The sequence below is a fragment of the Equus przewalskii genome, chromosome 27, assembly GCF_037783145.1.
Source record: "Equus przewalskii isolate Varuska chromosome 27, EquPr2, whole genome shotgun sequence".
NCBI lineage: Eukaryota > Metazoa > Chordata > Mammalia > Perissodactyla > Equidae > Equus > Equus przewalskii.
Window position 1 is genome coordinate 24,460,479 of NC_091857.1, and position 19,582 is coordinate 24,480,060.

The following is a 19,582-nucleotide window of genomic DNA, read 5'->3' on the forward strand; positions in this document are numbered from 1 at the left end:
ATGAGTTTTTAGAATTCTGCTGCCCACCCTGGTTTATAAATTCTCCAATTAAAAATGGATGTCAGTCTCATCCATCCAGGGCTTGGTTACTAGGCTACAGAACCACGGATATTATTATTGTCTCATTCTCATATCAGGATAGTGGTCATTTTTATCCATTTCTTTTAGCTGTTAAGTCAGGGTATGATTAAATAAAATTCCGTGAATAACTCAGTCACTATGAAATGAAATGTACCTCACCCTGTTTGGCATCCTGTTGGTTACATCAGAGGCGGTTTCAAAGTTCTTTCCTCAATAACAATAAAACACTCAGTCTTGATATTCCCACTGAGAAAAGACCTAATTCTTTTGACCTCGTACTATAACTAATGGCAATGTTGTAGAAAAATCACACCCATGTTAAAATAGATACATCGTTCTTACCTCTAAGGAGACAAATACTGGAAGCATTATTAAAGATGAAGTCATGTTTTAATATTTTTCTGGTCAAGAATTAAGTGCTAATTTATTTCTTCCCTGAATTTGTCGAAAACTATTTTTATTGCTTGAAGTACTCTCCAGGAAATCGGGATTCTGGACTTTGACTCAAGATTCCACCATTTTATATCAGATTTTCATTGTGGCTTCATCGTGATTTTTCACAGCTGATCAGCTTTCTGCATAAAACAGGCTAGTCAATAGTTCTAGAACCTTAACTATCTACAGTTGAACCACACGAGAGATGGACTCTATTTGCTATAATTCCTAAATACTCTAGCTTAGGAATGACATCCACTCTTGATCAATCTACTGTGTCCAGGTATGGAATCTTAGAGAAGGAAACTACCCATCTTGGGTCAGATAACGAACACAAGACATATACATTATGGTAATAGGATAAAGAACTAACGGAACATATCAGAGCTCACGTGAACCATATCCATGGGTGCAAAGAGTTAGGTGGAACATGAAGGAGAGAAGCAATCTCTGGAAAGAAGAAAGGCTGAGTAGATATCCTCCAAATAGTATCTTACAATTTTGTTTCTTTAAATCTTTCTTAAATTATGTATTCATTCTTTTGTTTATTCAGTAAAACCTTTTTGAGTATCTCTGTGCCTGACACAGCCCTAGGGTTTGAAATCAGACAGTGAATAAAATGAAGCACGTGATCTCATGATGCTAGCCCTCTGACGGGGGTTAGGAGATGGGTAGTAAAGAAATAAGGACAGGAATAAATACCTTGTTACATGGTGCAAAAAGCAGAGAAAAGTTAAACAAGGAAACGGGGAGAGGAAGAGCTAAGTGACAGTGCAGAAGCTGCTTATATTGGTGATTAGCTAGGCTTCTCTGATAAGACGATACTTGAATAAAGACCCGAAGGAAGGGAGAGAGTGACCCATGAGACTCTCTGAAGGAAGAACCTTCCTGATAGAAAGAATGGCATATTAAAATTCCCTAAAACTGTAAAAATTTTGTTTTGCTCTAATCATGGTAAATATGTAGGTTAGCATATTTTAAAACTTACTTTTCTTTAAATTATATAAAATCGAATATAAAACTGAATGAAGATTTTGTTAAGATTAGATTTGGTTACTCAGACCCATGGTAATCCTCAAATTAAAGCGTACACCCTATTTTCCTTCTTGTACAGGAGCGGTACTCAAAAGAACATAAATAGTCCAATGCTTATTAATGCTTGAAACTAAAATCTATAACATAATGATAAATGACACAATACTATCCATAAAATAGGGGTTATATTTCCAACCTCTAACAGAGATACCAAAAGGAGGAAAAGGAAAAAAAAGTTACACAACCCCCAAATTTCTCTTGATTTTTGTCAGAGCTCCCACAATCACTCATGTATGAGTGATCAGGTCAACTTAAAAATGAATCTGATGGTTGATGATGCAGCCATCATTGCCATGGCTTTACCAAGGCCATCACCAGTATCCATATGGCTAATGAATTTCAGGAAGATCTTCACATTCTACCCTGATTACCCTCACTTACAGTGATGGGCAATATCCCATTTATGATGATGGACAATATCACCATGTTCTTAGTTTTTAAGACTGGAAAATGAAAAGATCTTTACTGAAGAGACAGGAGACTGCAGGTATGGACAGTTGTAGTCATTATATTTGTTTAGTGACTATTGGTTGATTGACTTACAAATGTATGTAGAAAGGATATTTGCATTTCCCTCAAGTTTTCCCCAAGAATACCACAAACACAGAGTCTCACAGTCTTGCTGAATAAATATGGTTTAAAAAAGACCGAGGATAAAGCCCACCAGTCATTAGATTCTGATTAAGATATCTTGAGAAATAAAAACGTTGGCAGCTGCTGGCAGTAACGTCTTTGTTACTATTTTCTAAACTCTTGCAAAGAAAGAGGTGTCAATGTATCTGACAGATTCCTCTAGTTAAGGCGTGACAACTAAGTAGCCTGGTGGAGACAGACTGTCAAAGACGTGTCTCCTTTCATTCCATTCATTCCCCTCCTTTTGTTGGAATTCTACCAAGGCACTCTTTCGACCTCGTTCAATTGAAATGTCTGTCATCCATTTCTGTTAATTCTAGAGAACTTTGATTTTAAGTTCAAAACACAATTAAAATATTTACTAACATTAAATTAATGTTTGAGTAATATGATAGATATATTTTTCTGGTTTTTGTTTTAGCAAATAAACATCTGTTTTATCACATGCACTACTATTTTATAGATTATTCTTTCAGCAAATATGATTTGAAATAGGATTTTAAATAACTTTTAGTGTAGAATGATATCTTCAAAGTACACTTTAATTATCTACCACTATTATCAAAAATTGTTAAGGGCTATATGACTAGAATGTATAAAGAAAATAATGCGACAAAGTTTATACTATGTTTTACTAGATGACAGCAAATTTTTGGATTTCTGATTTGTTCTTATATCAGATATAATCCTATATGTTGTGAAACAAGATGTAGATGGATTCACTTTAAACAATCTGTGTGTTCTATTTATGACTGAGTTATATACTGTCAAATTTCTTCTGATACGTAGCTTTCTGATTTTCTTAGAAAATACATACCAAGGTTTTAATGCCAAAAGAACAAGTAAATAATAATTAAGCAGTCAGTTGGTATAAAACTACCAATCCATTGAGGATTAATAAAGGAAGTAGGATAAACTCTGGCTTTTATAGGTAGTAAGAGGAAGAGCGGTCAAGTGGAAAAGTAGCTAGATCCAGTTCTATCACTGACGGAAACTGCAGGACAAGGACCAAGTTATTTCACACCACAATTACCAGCATTCCTGACCCGGGTCTTCATTTCCTCATCTGTAAGGTGAGACAGGACTGAGGGTAGAGAAATCACTACGCAGTCATTTTCACTTCTCCTCTCACTTACTGTACATGTGAAGGTTATGCTTCTGTGTTTCCTTTTAGCTAGCTGGAGCCGAAGTGATGTTCGTCACTTCCAGGAAGAGCCATTTAATTGCTCGTATGAGACTCCAGCATTCCCCTGGGAATTGCAGAGGAGGGTCAGGTTACAATGCAGGTGCCAGAAGGCTGAAGCAGCCTTGATTTCTGGGTCACCAAATGGGAATGAGTTGCCTTGGATAGTTGTTGTGACCCACAGTAAGCTTTGTAGAACCAAACTAAAATGGAGTCACTTATGTCTGGGACAAAATGGAGACACTCAATGCAGGCACATAAAGAAGAACAAAACTCAACCTCATCTAACAGGAATTTACAGCTCTTCTAAGAGATCAGCAGAAGATGCCAGCCAATCCCCAAACGCCAAGTCTATTTACTCCATCTCTGAGCTTCCTTGTTCCCCTGACTCAGCTACCGTGATCCAAATAAGAAAGAAGAGCTCTAGGCAATCAATCAGCTGAAAAAGCCAAATAACTTCCATATTTATCCCATAAAAATCCCTTAGACTGTAAGGAGCTCAGAACTCATTTCTCTTATATATATATATATGTATATACACACAAAAATAAATGAACTCATTGCTCTGGGAGCCTTGAGTTTCCTGGCTTGTAGGTTGAAACCCTTGCAATAAACTCATCTTCCTGTTTTGTTTCATTCAGTATACAGTTTGGTTTTTGTCAGCTTTCTATGAACAAGATATAAATTATTAAAGTATTGAGTCACTTAGATTGTGTAGCGTTTTGCTACTACAGCCTAATTTAGCTTATCCTGATTAATTCAGATATTGGTACCAGAATTAGTATGGTACTATAAAAAAACAAAAGCCAAACTAGAAGGCACTAACTCAGTTGTTGGGCACTGTTCAGCTTCTAGGAGCATGACATCAGAGGCTGACAGCATGACAACAGACTTTATTACTCACGGTGTGGCATGTTCAGACTAGGTCTTCTTGTATCCCAGGTCCCGTTGAGGTGACGAGAAGAAGGCCCAAGTGGATGCTGCATACACAGGGGTTTGCATCATACCTGAAGAACTTCAAGTTTAGGACACCCGAATCTTTTATAATGGGCTGCAAGCAAACTTGCCTGACCTTTGCCCCAGTGGGAGACATTATCTTTACCTTTCAGGAGAGCAAAGAAAACTGCCTTCTGCTCCATAGGGAGAGACTATATCTCCCAAAACTGTTTGCATACTTACATCCAGGAAAAAAGGGTCTGGAACAAAGGCAGCCAGTCCAAAGACATGCAGAAATGTAAGAGACCCGTGGAGGTTTGTTTCCCAACATGCTATTTCTGTTTTGTTGCTCAGTCTTTCAAAATCCATCTCATATTCTACTTCTTTATGAATTTTTTTTTCTTTTTGATGAGGAAGATTGGCCCAGAGCTAACATCTGTTGCTGATCTTCCTCTTTTTTCTTTTCTCCTCAAAGCCCTAGTACGTAGTTGTATATCCTAGTTGGGAGTCCTTCTAGTTCTTCTAAGTGGGATGCTGCCACAGCATGGCTTAATGAGCAGTGTGTAGGTCCACATCCAGGATCTGAACCAGCAAACCCCGGGCCACTGAAGCAGAGTGCATGAACTCAAACGCTATGCCACCGAGATGGCCCTCCCTTATAAATTTTTTCTTGAGTCCACCAATTAAGTATATTTTTCTCCTTTTAACCCTATTGTATATTGTGCTTCTCTAAGACACATATTGATCTTCACTTTTTTATTGTTTCTGTATTTCTTTATCACTTTATCATCAATTTCTTTATCATGTGAATTTCTCCATCGATTGAATATTTCCTTTTTTTTTTGTGAGCAAGATTAGCCCTGACCTAACATCTACCACCAATCTTCCTCTTTTTACTGAGGACAACTGGCCCTGAGCTAACATCCATGCCCATCTTCCTCTACTTTATATGTGGGACGGCTGCCACAGCATGGCTTGACAAGTGGTGCATAGGTCCACACCCAGGATCCAAACCGGTGAACCCTGGGCCACCAAAGCAGAATATGCAAACTTAAGCACTGCACCACCAGGCCGGCCCCTGAACATTTCTTGATAGCAAGGAATATGCTTTATTCATTCTTATATCTCTTATAGGAAGTGATGCATCTTTTGCCTATTTCTTGACCTTTTTTCTAGAACTGTTTTGCTAACATAATACCCCATGGAATTCTGCATTATGAATCAGATAAGCAGCAATCCCATAGTGGGATATGGTCAACAGACCGGAATATAACAAAACACCTGAAATCCCTTTGAAATGCATAATTTACCTCAGTCAAATGACGTCCCTGGAATATTCAATAGTAAGGGAGATTTTTGATAAAGTGCAGTTCTGAAGAAAATCTAGATTATTCTGTAATTACATTACATATTATAATTAATGATACAAAATGTTTTTCTATCACTACCATTGCTGCTGCTACCACCATTACCAGCAGTACCTCCATCACTTTTTGCTGCTATCACCATTGGTGTGCAACTCTTCTATGCAGTGCTGGAACCTGTGTTAAGTGCTTCATAACATTGCCTCTTTCATTATTTTTCAGAATTCTAGGATACGGGGATATTTGCTATAGAATTTGCAGATGAATAAATCAAGGCTTCTAGAAATTCACATAGCAAATAAGTGGTAGAGTTGAAACTCAAACTCTCTTTTTATTTAATGCCAATGTCTGAGTTTTTAATCATTTTACTATCACAGTGACCTGGGATGGGTTATTGAGACGCACTAGTCAGTCCACAACCATCCAGAGAGGGAGTATTTTCTCACATTGATTATAAGATGCATTTTTTTGAAGTATTCAATTCAGTTCAACAAATTGCAGTCCCCTATTCTCCTCTCAGCTATTGAGAGAGGAACTCTCATTATATGCGACTGTAAATTATCTACTCTCTTTTGCTGCCTCCAGTAGCGTATGTAGAGTATTAATTTATAAACTGACTCTAAAAACAAAGAGAAGTAAAAAAACTCAGTCACTGATTCCTGGAACGAGTCTCAGCCCTGAGATGATAAGGTGCATGATATTTTGGGTAGGTTTTTCCAAATGCCAATCAATATAGTGATAATTTTAAGGATGCTGATACTTGAAGTCAGACTTTAGGATTCAAAATCAACAGTAAATGGTATCTGGACTATCACCTATGGCTCATGGGAAAGGATGGTGGAGAAGGTATTAGAGACTCTTTCCTGTTGAGAGACGCCGGGGTCCTAATTCTAGTGTTGTGACTTCTATCGTCGTAATCATGGCACCCTAGACCACGCCCTCTCGATGCATTACCAGTCATTGAATCATTATAAATGGAGATAACTTTTTTTTTTAATGGAGGAAATTGGGCTCCCTCTCCTATCAAGACACGCTATTTAAATCTGGGTGCCTTTTAGAGCAGGAGACAGTTTTTCATCGAATTTGGCTTCAGTCGCTTCTTTCCTTCATCAGACTCTCGCACTGCCAAGTTTTGAAGTTTGCAAGTTCAGGTTAGTGAGGGTGTTGTTTTTCTGAGTGCAAATAGAGTTCAGGTTTCTTAAAATAGGGAAAATTATTGCTCCCTTCCCCCTCTCCCTTAAAAAAAAATGCCTATGGTTCAACATTATTTGATTTAGGTCAAAACTAGAAATAAAACTCCTCCCAGTTGTGACTAAACAAGGAAAACTTCTCAAAAGCACTTTTTAAGAAAGTCATCACTGAGTGTAAAGGAGGTGGGTGAAGAATGGCTTTTGCTTTCGAAATTTAACCCTGACAAAGTATCCTCTTCTGGAAAATAACTGCCAGCCAAGGCGTCCAGTTCTTTTCAGATCTGTGAGCTTCAGTTAAACCTGATTTTGTTGTCAATTTTCTAGCCTCAGTCAACACATCAGATTTATAATTTTTCAATCTTCAAATTAGGGTGTTGCTTGATTTGCATGCAATTTTGAGAAAGTAAATTATCAGCACCCTTAGAATGAGAAAGTTTTTTGAGAATGCTTTCTCATAAATACTGAATATTTTAATAAAATGATACTCATGAAAACATTGTGAGCAAGGGCAAGTATTTTAGTTTTCTCTCAATTTTCCTTTCTCATGGTCCTTCTCTCTTAAGGTTCTAGAATCTTCCTACTCTGCCATTGCCACAGAAGTCCCTTCTTATGGAGGGTCTTCACCGAGATCTTTCCTCCCTTAGTAACATAGCTTCCTTCCCTCCAGTTTTCCTTCCCATGATTTCCCTTCCACTCTCCTCTCTTCACCAATCTCCCTTCCAAAGAACCAGTCAGGCACGCTTTTCCTATATTTCACTCAGTATTCTCTCGGCGCTTGTCAATACATATTCAATATCTACTCCGGGCCAGATGCTATTAGAGGCATTAAGGATATGGAAATATACAAGACAGTAGGGTCCTGCCTTAAAGGAATTTATACTCTAGAGAGGAGACACCTAAATAAATAAGTAACCAAGTAAAAATGAGAGAGGGTTGCTGATTGTGATGATTGCCAAGAAGGAGATAACCATGGAGATAATGGAGCGTGATTAGGGTTGGTGCATGCGATGGGATGGTGTGTGATGGAAATATTATATTAGATAGGAAAGTCAGAGAAGGCCTCTGTGGGATGTTTTTCTGCTTAGACTTGAAGGTCAAATAAAAGTCAGTTGGATGAAGAGTCAGGGGAGAACATGGTTCTACCTGTTCCAGGACAGTGTGTCCAGAGAATAATCCACGAGTGGTAGAAAAATGTGAAATGGGATGGAAAGGTAGGGAGGAGCCTACTTTAAAAAATGTCCTTAAGCCATCATAAGATGTTTGGATTTTTTCCTAAGAGCAATGAGATGCGATTGTGAAATCGGTAGTTTGCTCAATTCTGAAATAATATTTTGCCCTGATCCAGTATGAAGTCAGGAACAAGTGTTTGTTGACAATGCGATGACTCGATCAAGTTCGTGGTTCTATGATGAAAGAAGTTTCAGGCAACATGCAAAGCTATGTCTCACACTGAGGTGAAAGGAAGACTTTTGAAAGTTTTCCTCTAAATCTCATTAAGCAGGCAAGTACCTATTCTGTCTAAATGTGAGGTGGTCCCTTGACATTTTTTCTTCCCAGAAGCTATATTTTGAGAGTCATTTAAGAAATCTGGAAGATGCATTGACTCCATCAGTAATGTTTGTGGCATCCATGTGACCTGAAAAAATTTGTATAAGCTTCCAAAATTTTTAATTTATTCATTTGGAAAATTTGGTTATCAATGCCATTCTCAGTATAAAGCATGATAGGTTAATATCAATCATGTTACAGAAATGGTTAAGAATAGGAAAGTTTCTGTCCTTATCAAATTTTCAACCTCAGGTAGTCTACATATAAATATAACTAAGAGGGAAGTCTTGTTGGAAGTAAATGTCAAGATGGAGTATATATGTTTACTGTTCACTATTATTTTTGGAGTCTTTTTCAAGCTTCAATTAACTATATTGTATATCTTACAGTGTAAAATTGCTCTGTTTTAATTGTTCTTCCTACAACCTTTTCCCTATATTTTACCTCTCCATTTTTGGTTAACATAGGCAAAGAGTATCCACAGGAAGAAAAAAAGAGAGATCACTGGACCCAGGGCTGGCTTCACAGGTGTGCGACCCGGGCTGTCACATAGGGGACCATGCTCAGAAAGGCTCTACTCTGCTATCACCATCTTGAAATTCTTAAGAATTTCTTCCTTGAACCTGTATTTTTTTTTTTTTTTAGATTGGCACCTGAGCTAACAACTGTTGCCAATCTTTTCTTTCTTTCTTTTTATTGCTTTTTCTCCCCAAATCCTCCCAGTACATAGCTGTATATTTTAGTTGTGGGTCCTTCTAGTTGTGACATGTGGGATGCCGCCTCAACATGGCCTAATGAGCGGTGCCATGTCTGCGCCCAAGATTCAAACCGGAGAAACCCTGCACCGCTGATCGGAGCGTGCGAACTTACCCACTCGGCCACGGGGCCTGCCCCTTGAACCTGTGTTTTATAAGTGAAATTTGATTGGGCAATGGAACATACATATTTTTTGTTATTTTTTCATGTTCTGCTGACCTCTAAAAACAATATAGCCTGCGCTGATTAGATCAATTGCACACATGCCTGTGGTCATTGATCTCTGGGAGCCATCATTTCCTCTGTTTCTTTAGGATCATCAGACCGTGCAACCAGTTTAAACATCAGTTGGGTATCAACAACTTTGAAAAAAATTTGAAGTATGAAATAAGCATCCAGGATGGGGAGCTACAAGTAAACTGTTTTCTTTCTTGTAAATAGTGGTAAACTTGTCCTAAAATTGTAATTCTTTTCTAAAATTGTGTTGCTAAATACTTATGCCTTTAAAACTCAGGTTGCAAACTAAGGGTCAGTGGGTCAAATTCAGCCTATAATTACGTTTGACCAGCAAACATAATTTGACCGGCATAGAGATTTACAAAATGTGGGTGTGAGTGCTTTTGACTGGGACCTGAAGTTCTAGGAAGCCAGGGGCCTAACCATTTAATTGTCTTTTACAAACCAGTTACATGAATTGGTTTATCCTTTCTGGTCTTTGAGAGCATTAACAGTGGTTCCCAAACTATAGCATATATCTAAATCACCTGCAACGCTTGTTAAAACTGATTGCTAATTCCACCTGGAGAGTTTCAAATACAGGAGGTCTGGGGTAGGACCTGGTAATTTCTAATGAATTCCCAAGTGATGCTGGCCCTCTAGTCCAGGAAGCACACTTTGGGAACCACTGGTCTAAAATATTAACTGCCATTCCTTCTACTTCCTGTTCACTATAATAAACTTCAGTTATGAATGAGATTATGTAAATAAAGTCCATATACTTTAATTAGACAAACTCATTAAGTAGAAAGCTTAGCTGTGACAGCATATATTATCTGAAGCAATTAAGGAGTCTGCCATTTATTCCTGTCCTCAGGGAAAATTATCCTGCTATTCACTAGTTGTATTGCAATCCCATTTCCGTGTTCTCCATTCTTTTCCTAACACGCTTTGCTTTTTCCCAAAATAGCAGAACAGCTTTACAATAATCCAATTTATAATGTTGTAAAGTTTGGTCACCCTCTCTAAGTATCAAGCAGTGAGGTAATGGAACAAGATTGTTGGGACCGTTGATGATCGATTCACATTGGACAAGCTCTTATCCGACTGTCAAGGAGTTGTAAGTGCCCTGAGCCAGCGAGCGATGCCAAGATTTCCCTAGATATTTGAGAAGCCAGCAATATCCTTCAGATGTATGCACTCTAAGCTGGAAGCTGTGTGGCTGTAAATGTTCCTGTGAAATAGAGTTCAACCTGGAGTCAATTCCCTCCTCAGTCTCCTCTTCGAGACTGTGTCGAGTCACTGAAACAAGGTTGTTCCGTGATCATAATCAGCCGCCAGCTTCTCAAACCCACACATTTTGTCGGATATGTGATATGCCAGTGTGGTGACTGAACTGGTTGTTCCAAAGCTAACGTATGCTAAAATCCCTCTTTATGTCTGCTTTCCATTTGTTTAATAACTTTGCTTGGGTAATGGAATGGGAGATGAATTTAAAACAAATTAGTATCTAATTTTACCTTTCTAAAAATTTCTTTTCTTTCTTTTTTGTGTGGAGAGTAAAAGGGAATTATTAATACACTTTTCTTTGAAGCACCAGTGGAATTTTCTCCAACACTTGCCTTTAATGGGTTCATTAATTTAACTTATTCTTTAACCGTCATCAGGGGTAACTACAGTGCATTTGGTTTTTATATTCAGATCATCCGCTTTCCATAATAATGGAAGATTGTGAGAATGTGCATAAATTAAATCCACAGTCCTGTAATTACGTGCATGCCTCTCTAATCCTCTAGACTGGAAATCACTCGAGCTGGGAACTGTGTCTCATTTATCTTTGTCCCACACAGCAGTGAACACGGAGTTGTCGTGTAGCATAGTAGATATTCAATAAAGGTAGATTAAATTGCAATGACTCTCCCCACCTCCCATACACAATTTTTTGCTTTGGTTTCTCATTTATTAAAGCAGGGTAATAGCTGCTAACTCCCAGGTTTCTCAAAAGGACTGAATAAAATAATGTATGTAGAGCACTTTAGCTCCATTCCAGGTAATAAATGAGCATTCAATCTATGCTGGCTTTAAATTAATAGCGGCTATTCTTACTGCTTTTCTGATTGTTATCTACATTAATATTTTCAAACTCTCCTATGGTAAATGCTTTAATGAAAGCGTCATTTTACTGAGCAAATTGGATTGAGTCACGATCCATCTTCCTTTCTTTTCCCCAGTGTTTCATTAACTCTTTCATATTCTTCTAATTCCGACTGGCTTTAAATCCTGACTTCAACAAAGCACTTTCTGCAGTATAGCCTTAAAGCTCCCGTATGTAAAATTATGATAGAGCACAAGGACATTGAAAAATAACCATGGAACATTCCCTTTGCTTAAAAGAAAGTTTCCTTTCTCAGGTGAGGTGTGCGTGGTCCCTGGTCGTGGCTGCACTGAGCACACACTGTAGCCTGAAAGAGGATCATTTCTTGTCCAAAGTCATATTTTAGTCACTTAGTAATTTATGCTAATCCCTATTACATATCAGACTATTATGTGATGCTTCATTAAATTTCCTTTTCTCTGAGGGTTTAGTCACAAGATAGTGCTGGAACAAGAATCAGAAGACCTGGACTATTTTCTACACTCTCCTTTTTTATTGAACAAATCATTCAGCTTTTTTGGGTTATCAATTGCCTTACCTGCAAACAGAGTAATCTCTATCGAAGAAATAACACGGGCCACAGGGACTGGTAGCTTTCTTCCCAAGTTTGCCCAAACGGCTGCCCAGGTTGTGCACTGCACAAGTCAGGAGTGCAGTTCACAGAGATCCACAACAGGACTATTTCTTCCACCTCATTCTATCCACAAAGAAGTGAGTTGAGCAAACAGCTGTGGGAGTCTTCGGTAGTCATGCTGCCACTTCCCTGACATGAACAAGCATGGCCTGTTACATAAATTCTTTATGCACATTACCAACAGCAACCAAGAGAACAAGGAGGGCATTAACCATATTTAATGGATTTGCTTTCTGTTTTTCCCACTTAATCTTTAAATGGACTGGCTTTTTGGGATTCCCTAGAATTGAAGATTTACATGCAGCCAAAAAGACTGTTTAGGTCAGGATTATAAAACTAAACACATTATCAAAAATCTCATTCATCGAAACACAGCATTTTTTTTTTTTTTCTTTTTGGAGAAAGGAAGGCAGTCACTCACCTTTACAGGCAAATATATCTAGTAGATACAAGAAGTTCATCTCCGTGCGTTAGCAGCTCATGGTATTTCACATATAGGAAAATGTGGGGCTGCATTGTAAACCCAAACCAGCACAGCTGTTAGCAATAAGAGGCTGTCTATGGAATTCAGGACTGAGGCCAGATTTGCCTCTGTAGCACATCTTTTTTTAAGCACATGATTCCATATTTCACTTCTCAACTTGATTTCATGGAACTCAGCAATTGCTACAGAAAAAAAGGAAAAAATCATAATAAACTCTTGCTGTTCCCTGGAATGGTGCCAATGAAAAATTAATGGACTTTTCTGTAATTATTGCATCGTCTCAGTTGATGAATTATTGGGCGCTCTGGGATTTTATCCAAAGAGACCCATATGGTTGCAGAGTCTTAAAACCGGTGGAAGCCTTAGACATCATTTCATCTGTATTTGACCCAGTTTAAGCCTGCTCCCAGCTTCTCTTGGTCTTGCCGCTTGCTCCTGCCCTGGCTAGTGTAGGGGAGGAAGACGTTTCCTCTACCCTCTGGGTCCTTCTGGCTGGACTATGAATTAAGTTGACATGAGACAGAATAATAGGAGAAAATCAAACAAAGCTTTATAATGTGTATACATAGGAGACACCCAGGAAAACTGAGCAACTCACCAAAATGGTGAAGGTTCTCATCTTAAATACCATCCTCAGCTGAAGGCAAAGGAGGATGTTGGGGGTGGAGGGAATCAGTTATGGGAGATTACCAGAAAAGCACAGTAAACAAGAATAAGGTTACTATGCAGATTTAAGTCCTTGCCATCTGCATTGATAAGAGTTTCTAGAGATAAGGTCATCCCCCCTTCTTCCTGGTACAGAGAGGGAGACACCTTTACAAATGGAGATCTCCCTTACAAATAAATGTCTCTTACAAAATGTAACTTCTACTTTTCAGAGTTTCTCTCATGTCTGCAGCTTTTAAAAGTAACCAGCCCCAAATAATCCTCATGCCAAAGAGACATATCTTGGGGTGGCCAATTCCAATCCCCCACACTAGCATCAGGTTATCTCCATCTGTCTCCTAGTTCTTACCCTTCCCTGCCTCCCTGGAAGCTAGGCTGGTCTTCCCTATGGTTGACACTGATGAGGTGGGAGCTGCACTGGTGCTGGGACCCCAGTCTGACTCCACTGCACCTGCACTGGCTGTCCTTCTTCTATACATTTCTGGGCTCGGAGGAATCCATGAAGCATGAGATCTGGCTTCCCTAGGGGCAGCCCAGAGGGATGGGGATAAGAATCTGAGAGTGTGGGAGACATTCGCACCCCTTGGGGCAAACTTTCTCAAATAAGACACAAGCAACTGAAAAGAACCAGCAGTGTGTTCTCCTCCCTTGCTCCACCAAGTCAACTGTTCTGAAATCTAGAGAGATGATCTCTGTGGAGACGCTCTTCATATTTGAGCAACAGACTGTGTTTTTCTTTTAAAGTTGTGGCCAGTTCAACAATTTACCACCTTTTATTTGTGTCCTACCTTTCTGCCTCTTCTTCCTTTGTCCTTCACTCTTCTTGCTCTGCCATTGTACCTTCCACCCCTCAGCCCCACCCCGCAAAGCATTAGTGTGTAAGCTTCACATTAGGTTAGCGTTTTCTGGAAACTGGGCTAAGTCATGTTTTAAACTCTGTCTACACGAGAGGAAATGGAGACTCAGAGCAATTAAATTACTTTTCACAGTCAAAGATTGCAAAGTAAATTTTTTAAAAGTTCATTTCCTTTACTCTCCTTATCAAATATCTATGCTAAACCTATCCTGTTATCAACATCCAACTTAAGCAACTCTCCCCCCTCCCCCCCATTGCCTTCCCACCCACCCCTTACACTCATGCTTATCATTCTCTCGGTTGGAAAAAACACGCACTTTTTGACTCTGCCTGCATTTGCATATTTCATCTCATAATTTCAGATAAAATACACCTTATCTCCATGTGAACTAGTAAGTTCCCTGAAAGCAGGGAGCTCATTTGGATTTTTTTTTTCTTCTTTAAGGCTGTGAAATCACGGGCTCTTAGACCTCAGAGCTGAGTCACCTCCGAGGCCATCTGTCCATTTACATATCCTGTGCAAGACTCTGCTCAGTCAGCCGCCTTTTTTTTTTAAGGGCTAACAACTGTTGCCAATTTTTTCTGCTTTATCTCCCCAACCCCCCACCCCCTGTTGCAGGTCCTTCTAGTTGTGGGATGTGGGATGCCACCTCAACGTGGCCTGACGATCGGTGCCATGTCCGCACCCAGGATCCGAACCCTGGGCCACCACAGCAGAGCTTGTGAACTTAACCACTCGGCCATGGAGCAGGCCCCTCATTTGGATTTTTTCATTCCCCAGAGTTCTGCATACAACTCATGTCTTCCATGAAGGTTTTATGAAGAGCTCTGCTTCAGCTAAAAAAGAACTCTCTTTCCTTCCAGAAACTTCTACAACCACAGGACTCCTGAGAAACCCTCCACCGCAACCTTGTAAAAATACCAAGGACAAATTCTTCTACACTTCTACACTTGCATGGTTTTGCCATTCTTTTTCTCTAACATCATTCTACCTGTATTTGACTTTTTTTCTATTTTGGACTAATTCTTTTATATGAGGAGTATATTCTCACCAAAAACTAAGAGTACATACTGCTTCCATTATGCCTTTCAGAAAATTTATAAAAACTAGCGTATTGCAATATGCCTTGGAGGTACACACTCTCAGTTAACACTCACTGCATGATACGCAAATTTATGATAATGAAAGGCAAATTTATTAAACGTTATAAGCAAAAGACAGCTGATTATAGTAGGACAACTAGTAAATTCAAGATAGTAGTTCGGCATTTGAATCTTAAAATCCTAACGTACTTGTTTCAGTTTCTTTCTGTAAACTGATCTGAATCACGGTAACATGTAGGAAATATAGAAAAAAAAGTCATTAAAAAATTAGCAAGAATAAAATGAATGTAATGCTTGTCAAGTCAAACGCAGCTGTTTGAAGTGGACAAATAAAGTCGTGCCAAGTTGTAAGACCACTCTGGGTCATTTGACAATCTTGAACTTTCCCATCTCTTCAGATACATTTCTTTGACCAGAAGGCCATCATTCTCCCTGTTTATCCTCTTTCCTCCTTGAGAAGCCTTCACAGGGGTTTTGCAGCCTCCATTCAGGAATCACGGACTCATTCCTGTATCTTCCTTCCATCATAACATACTTCTGGGGCAATATAATCTGTTACAGGGAGTCACGGTAACGTAATGTCAGAAAGCACGGTTCAACACTTCCATGATTCTATGAATTATTCCAAGCCTTATCAAAGGAGTCAGTTTTTGTTCAGATTTACAGTTCTGTTGCCTGTAAACAAAGGAACCAAAAGAACCTCAACTAATATGAGCACTCTGCGAGATAACCTGAAAAGAGAGGTTATTCTGCAGGAAGGGTCATTTGAACTGGATTTATGAGGGGCTTAGGATTCAGGTGGCTATTTCTACCTCCTGTGTAATATCTCCCAAGAATTCTCTTTCCTTCTTATTCTGTTTGCTCTCCAGTTTAGGTTTTTACGACCTCTCAGCTAGATAACAGGAACAGCCCTCATCTCTCTACCTCCAATATTTCCAAGGGCAGCAATCCTGAACTGATTATCTGGGTCACTATTTTTATTTGTAGGACTCTCCTATCTAAATGCGTTCATTGAGGGGCGGGCTGGTGGCATAGCGGTTAAGTTCATGTGCTCTGCTTCCATGGTCCAGAGTTCACCTGTTCAGATCCTGGGCATGGACTACACACTGCTCATCAAGCCATGCTGAGGTTGTGTCCTACATAGAAAAATGAGAAGGATGTACGACTAAGATATACAACTATGTACTGGGGCTTGGGCGAGGGAAAACAAAGAGGAAGATTGGCAATAGATGTTAGCTCAAGGCCAATCTTCCTCACCAAAAAAACATAGCTTTACATGCATTCATTAGTTCTTCGTGGTCTCTTTGAACAGCTCTTTTCAGCAGAAGCCAGACATTATCATCCATTCTTGTGTAGAAACATTTCCTAGCAAAAGTTTCAAATAAAGTTACTTTCCTCAGTGTTATCCATGTGTAAATGCTCATTTCAAACTGCGGCCTTACACCGCATTCTCATGGTTTGGTCTGGTTTCACCATACTGCCTTGCTCCATAGAGTTTTTACCTGTTGGGGAATAGTAAAAATGATCTTCCATAGGGCTGATTTTTCCTATCTAAAGAGCACATCTAAATTCAATTTCTTGCTAAAATATTGGAGCTGATTTTAAGTATATCTAGAAAGGACTTACTGTAATAGTACACCTAGATGTGCACCGGGAAGTAGAAGAGCGTGTACAATTGTCAGACACGATTAATGAATATGTTTAAGGGCCTTGAAGGCTAGATACACAGGATTGTATGCAGGTTGGTGAATATTATTACACAATTTGTTGCCATTTTATTCATTTATTTTTTGGTGAGTAAGATTGTCCCTGAGCTACTATCTGTTGCCAATCTTCCTCTTTTTGCTTGAGGAAGATTGTCACTGAGCTAACATCTGAGCCAGTCTTCTTCTATTTTGTATGTGGGATGCCACCACAGCAAGACTTGATGAGCAGTGTGTAGGTCTGGGCCTGGGATCCAAACCCATGAACCCTGGGCCGCCAAAGTGGAGGGCTGGAACTTAACCACTGCACTGCCAGGCCAGCCCCTACAGTTTTCAATGGAAGAGAGTAGAACTCTGTAATTTTTATTTTTAACTTTTTTCTATCTCATCACTTTGTTAAAGATATCTGTTCTTGTAGATAGTGGTAATGTAAATTTGAAAAAGATCACGTTATTAACTAAGCATTGTTGTATATTGCTAGAATTTCAAGCTCCCTTATTCAAAAAAATATATGTGGCTTAATGATTCTCTGATCAGAATGATCAGAAATCAATGATTCTCTTTTCCTTTCAATTAAATTACCATATTTATTGTACATCAATCTTTATATTTGTTTTAATTATCTTGTGCTTTGTTATTTTTCTTTATATGATACGGGGATTAATTTTGTTTTGACACATATTAACAGCTTATACCTTCTTATCCAATGTTTCTTCTCTTTTCTCTATTTTTCACAGAAATTGCTTGACTAACTTTATTGTTGCGTATCATGATTTCAGACATAAAACTTCAAAGACTATAGTGGAGAATAGCTATGTGTTCAAAATAGCTTCAATGTTTCAACCTTTGTTTTTGAGGTGAAAAAAGTATTAACATTGGAAACCATTTCCTGGATGTCTTAATTCCTGCTATTAGGGGTAAAGTGAATACTCTTGCCAACATTCCCATTTCCTTCTTTAGAAAACATGAAGATTTCAATGCGTTAACCCTGTTTAAGAACCTATGTTAAGGGTGTCACATAGAGTCATTGTCTTCTCTTAAATGTATCTTTTCTGATCAAACTATAGTCATCAGCTCATTTAAATAATTGGATTAAGAACAAAACCCTGACAATTTCTTTCTGCCTCTGTAGATAGGCAGAACAAGAGTGGAACCAAATCCACCACTTAGGTTTTTAAATATAAGACTATCTGTCTTTCTAGTCTGTGTAATTAAGATAATACCTTTTAAGTTATGGGGATTAGATTTCCCTGCTTGAACAAAGAAAAGCATGACAATTGAATTATGAAATAAACATTCCATATGGTTGAATAATAAGAGGCTAGGTGGATATCACATCATTTCTAAAGGAAAATGTCTGGTGTTTACTTCATTAATTAGGATAAAAGAGAAAAAATGTAGCATCTGATATTAAGACATCAGTTAGATATTTGTGTTTGTATTTTTTCACATCTGAAACAATTTGTAACACTAAACAATGGAACTCCTCATGGTTCTATTTTTCATCCTCGATGCTTACGTTATTTGGTTCTGAATAGTCCTGAATAGTTGACTGATCAAGGTAGACTGAGAAAAAGAATATCATTGGCTTTTGTTTAATCCCAGTGTGATGCTTTAGTCACGTGCTTAAATAACGTAGACACAACAGCTTGATCACGATAGAGAGAGCGTTAGTGGTTTTGCAAAATTAGGACTACAGGCTATTTTATAATATTATAATAAATATCTGAAATTTATCCCTTTAAAAAGAAGAAATGCCTCCTCCATCACGTGTATTTGGCATTGAAATATGTTTTAGAAAGGACATTTAAGGTTTAGCAACCCTCTGATATCTCACAGTATCTTTCACGATTTTTAATAAAATACAATAGTACAATGCTCATTTTCCTAAAAAGATCATTCTTAAATTTAACTGACTAAATAATTCTTTATTAATTCTTAAATGTGCATGAGAATACTGAAAATTCTGTTGTTCTTCTTTATAATTTATGAATCAATTTACTATGAATAAGTTGTATTTCCTGCAGTGATTTTTAAATTAAATTTTGGCTTCCCTGAGTAGAGGGTGGAGGTAGAGCAGAGTAGAGGTATGGGGAGACGAGACTTAAAATAAATTTAATCCAGCTATGAAGAAGTCATGTCTTACAGCAAACAGTCACCTGAGAATGTTCTAGCAACACCGTTCATTCATTCATTCATTTTTTGGACCGTACATTCACCGGTCATACTACACTAAGATACATGAGTCATATGTATTGGTCTACTGTCAGTGCTTTTTTGTGATTAAAAGGTAAATAAGACAGTCCTTAAGCCAAAGAAGTTCACAGTCAAAAGGAGTATCTCCTACACACATAGGTTAAACTGCATGACATCATTTAGGAAATTAATGAAAAAGTTTTGACTTTTTCCTGAAATTAGTAGCAATTAAATTTTGAAAGTATGATATTTATGTAGGACAAACGATCTTTCAAAACCAAAGCTGACAAGGATAAATGATAGAATATGGAGTGCGGTTTAAAATCCAGACTGAGCTCATTTAGAAA